General features: G+C 51.6%; 1 long non-coding RNA gene across 1 annotated transcript; it reads left to right on the plus strand.

The window, feature by feature from the left end:
• Positions 1-664: 664 nt before the first annotated feature.
• Positions 665-2295, plus strand: LOC137677197 (uncharacterized). The gene is made up of 2 exons (XR_011050236.1): positions 665-959; positions 1765-2295. It is a non-coding gene; the product is annotated as an uncharacterized lncRNA (long non-coding RNA).
• The last annotated feature ends 2116 nt before the right edge of the window (positions 2296-4411 follow it).

The following is a 4411-nucleotide window of genomic DNA, read 5'->3' on the forward strand; positions in this document are numbered from 1 at the left end:
CGGTGCGGCGCGGCAGCAGCTCCCGGTGCGGCGCGGCGCCGGTCCCGGCGGTAGGTCCCGGCGTGGCACGGCTGCGGCTGCCGTGGCGGCGCGGCGCCGGTCCCGGCGCAACTTCCCGGAGCGGCGGGGGCGGCTCCCGGGGCGGCGCGGTGCCGGTCCCGGCGGCAGGTCCCGGCGGCAGGTCCCGGCTCGGCTCGGCGGCGGTTCCCGCGCGGCTCCCGGCGGGGTGGGGGGGTGCGGGTCGCGGCGCCGGGCGGGTCCTGGTGCCCGCACGGGGTGGTGGGGGGGAAAGGGCCCCGGCTGCTGCCGCCGGTCCCGGTCCGTGGGGGCGGGCGGGTCTGCGCTCCCGGGTCGGCTGGGCCTGGCTCCCCGCGGGGGACTTTTGGGCCTCGGGGGAGTTCGGGGGGCGGGCGCGGCGGTGCGGGAGATGGTGGAGAAGTAAAGCCTGCGAGAGCGCTAATAAAGCGCCGGCCGGGCTGCGGTGGTGCCGCCCCGCAGGGGGAGAGCAGGCTCGGCAGCTGGGTTTTTGGGCTCCGTAGCGGGCGCTCCGTGAGCTGGTTCGGGGGCCAAAAGCAGAAGGTAAACGGGCCGCTTGCGCGGGGGAGCGGGAGGGCGTCAGGGGGGCCGCGTGGGAAAGCGGCGGGTGGGCAGGGTGCGTGGACGTTGCCCGGAGGCGGTGGTCCGGTCACGTCAGAGCCCGAAGTTCGGGGAGGCCGGCACGCAGCGGGCCGGCCGAGCTGAACATCCGAGGTGGTCTCCGGGGGCCGTGTAGCGTGGGCATGTGTGAGGCTGTGTATCTGGGAAGCCTCGTGTTGTAAGAGCTGTATGATACCAATGTGTTCTCTTAGGTGGATAAGAGTCAAGTGACCGGAGCCAGAGAGGAGGAAGGGAGGTAGAGAGAGAGGAAGATGCATCCGAACTGTCAGATTCTCCCAGCAGCTCCAAGGGCGGAAGCCGTGGTGAGTCCTGGACCCTTGGGGCCGTGTCGCCCCTCTTCTGCGTCGCGGTCCTTCCCTGCCCCACCTTCTCTTTCTCTCACAGCTGTAATTTTTTCGCTTCCCTGCATCTCTTCCTCTCTCGTTCTCCAAGTCCCTCTCTTTCTCTGTTGTTCTGCCTCTCTGCTTTCTTTTTTCTGTCTGCACTTCTGTCCTGTTCCCTGTCCCTCTTTTTTTCATCCTCTGTCCTGCAGCCTATCACTGTTTTTGTCTTTCTCCATCTATCTGTCTGTCTTCCTGTCCCAATTTTTTTTAATTCCTCCCCGTCTGCCCTTTAGCCCTTCACAATTACCACCCCTCCCCGTCTGGCCCCCATCTGGCTCCATGTCCCTATTTCTAATTTTCTCTGTCTCTGCCCTGTATTCTAGATACACTTTTCTTTCTTGTATTATCTTATTTCACGTTCCTGTCTCTATGTTTTAATTTCTTCCTTCTCTGTCCTATAGCCTGGTTTTGTCTTTATCGTTCTCTGTCTGGCTCCCTGGCCCTATTCTTTAATTCCTCTGTCTCTCCCCTTCAGCTCACTGAGGTTTTTTGGTATTTCTCAGTGTCTCTCTGTCCACCTCACTGTCCCCTCTTTTAATTTCTCCATCTCTGCCCTGTGGCCCATCAGAAATCTTTGCTTTTCTCCATCTCTCTCAGTCCGGTTCCCTCTCCCTCCCTCCTCTCTGTCCTGTAGCCCATTGCTGTTTCTTTTGCCCTCTGCCCCTCTCTCTGTCTCGGTAGCTCCCTTTCCCTGTTTTTTAATCCTTTCCTCTCTGCCCTGCAGGGAGGGGGAGGAGGTGCTCCAGGCACCAGAGCAGAGATTCCCCTGCAGCCCTGGTGACGCAGGTTGTCCCCCTGCAGCCCGTGGAGGTCCGCGGTGGAGCAGACGTGCAGCTGCAGGCCACGGAGGACCTCTCGCTGGAGTAGGTGGGTGTGCCCGAAGGAAGCCGTGACCCCGTGGAGCGCCCGTGCTGGAGCAGGCTCCTGTCAGCAGGCGTGTCTCCGTGGAGAGGAGCCCATGCTGGAGCAGGTGTTACGGCAGGACCTGTGGCCCCGTGGGAGGGACCCTACGCTGGAGCAGAAGAAGAGCGTGAGGAGGAAGGAGCGGCAGAGACAATGTGTGATGAACTGACCGCACCCCCTGATCCCCGTCCCCCTGCGTTGGTCGAGGGTAGGATGTAGAGAAGCTGGGAGTCAAGATGAGCCCAGGAAAAAAAAAGAGAGGGGTGGGAGGAAGGTGTTTTTTAGATTTGTTCTTATTTCTCGTTACCCTACTCTGATTTTGATTGACAATAAATTAAATGAATTTCCCCAAGTAGAGTGTGTTTTCCCGTTGCGGAAGTTGGTGAGTGATCTCTTTGTACTTATCTTGACCCACAAGCTTTTTTGTTGTATTTCCTCCCTGTCTTGTTGAGGAGGGCGAGCAATAGAGCGCCTCGGTGGGCGGCCGGCGGCGGCCGTTCGTATTTTGGAGCCTGGCTCTCGGCTCGTCTTTTTCTTGGACATAGTGTGAAACGTTTGGACGTTTGGGTAGGTAAACAAGCGCAGAGCCCATTGTTGTTCGGGCTGTGAAAGGGCTGACATGGGACGATTGCAGGCAGGAATAGCTTTCAGGGCCGCCACCTTTGTCGCGGGAGCAATCTGCGGTCGTTCGCCTTTTTGGAACAGGGTTCCCGTCTCGTTTGTTTTGTCGGTCAGAGCGTGAAACGTTTGGACATTTGGGCGTTCAGGTCTCCCTCCCTTCTGGTGTTCAGGTCTACCTTCCTTCCACGTGGCACGCAGGTCTACTGTGTGCAGTCTATCTCTTTTCTAATTTTTCTTACATTATTGCGGCTTTAGTTTCTTAGCTTTTTAGTTTCTTAGCTTTAGTTTCTTAGCTTTAGTTTCTTAGCTTTTTTTACTTTTACATTTACTCTTTATTTTTTACTTCTGCTTCGTTAACTTCTGTTGCTTTTACAATTACTTTTACTTTTTTATTGCTTACTTGCCACTGCTTCATTGCTGCTTATTACTTTTTCTTTTTTTGCTTTTTCTTTAGTTTTTCTTTTACTGGTCTACTTCTTCTAGGTGTACCTCTTCTGACTGGTTTGCCACCTTCTGGCGTGCAGGTCTTTTTTACTTTTACGTTTTTACTAAAGAAGTCTAAACGCACAGCATTTTAATTTTTTTACGGTGTCCTGGTTTTGTGCAGATAAAATTTATAGAATCACTTTTCTGTTCCATTTTGTTTCAGTTTGTGGCCAGCTGTGGGACAGGGATCAAGGCCATTAACAGTTAAATCCAGGGCAGGTGCCCCAGGCTGGCCCACAGGTGTATTCTATAACATTAAGCTCAGGTTCGCTATAAAAGGGCAACTTGCTGGGGAGGGGTGGGCCTCTTTTTGCTCTGCTCCCTTCCCTCTTTCTACTTCTTCTCAACAATGGCTGTCTCCAGAGGAACTTGCCATCGCTCTGTGGGCTAAGTATAGTTTTGTGTGTTTTGTATTAGCATCGATATCAGTTTTAAATTGTAACCCATGAGTCTCCCTCCTTTTCCTGAATCCCTTTCTCAGTCCGGGAAGGGCAATCGGGTGATAGAACAGCTGCTTACTGTTCAGGGTGGTGGTCGGTGCCCCGGGTATATGAGCCGCAGCCTCTCATCAGGGAGCTCATTTTTCTCCTGAGCTTTGATGGTGTTAGTGCTCAGCTGCTCCTTCAGTCAATTTTAGCCTTTGAGCTGGTCAAGCTATTTGGGCAGATGTATTTTAACATTGAGAGAAGCAGCAGTGTGTCTGTGAGGTAAGAGGTTCAGGTGCAGGAGAGGTTAATTTTCTGCTTTTATTTGTTAAACTTTTGTTTTGAGTTAAACTTTTGTTTTTAGTTTAGTTTAACTAAATTTTTTCTTTAGTTTACAATTACTTTTTTTTTTTTTTTTAATTTTATTCTTTTTCTACCTTATAGTGTTCAGGTCTCTCTCCCTTCTGGCATGCAGGTCTGCCTTTTTTTATGGAATGTAGGTCTCATTCCCTTGTGGCGTGCAGGTCTACTGGGTGCAGTCTGTTTTCTAATTTTTTTTACATTTTCTTAGCTTTTTGGTTTCTTAGCTTTTTGGTTTCTTAGCTTTTTGGTTTCTTAGCTTTTTGGTTTCTTAGCTTTTTGGTTTCTTAGCTTTTTGGTTTCTTAGCTTTTTGGTTTCTTAGCTTTTTGGTTTCTTAGCTTTTTGGTTTCTTAGCTTTTTGGTTTCTTAGCTTTTTGGTTTCTTAGCTTTTTGGTTTCTTAGCTTTTTGGTTTCTTAGCTTTTTGGTTTCTTAGCTTTTTGGTTTCTTAGCTTTTTGGTTTCTTAGCTTTTTGGTTTCTTAGCTTTTTGGTTTCTTAGCTTTTTGGTTTCTTAGCTTTTTGGTTTCTTAGCTTTTTGGTTTCTTAGCTTTTTGGTTTCTTAGCTTTTTGGTTTCT

Source organism: Nyctibius grandis (genome assembly GCF_013368605.1).
Source record: "Nyctibius grandis isolate bNycGra1 chromosome W unlocalized genomic scaffold, bNycGra1.pri SUPER_W_unloc_2, whole genome shotgun sequence".
In the NCBI taxonomy this organism is placed as follows: Eukaryota; Metazoa; Chordata; class Aves; order Nyctibiiformes; family Nyctibiidae; genus Nyctibius; species Nyctibius grandis.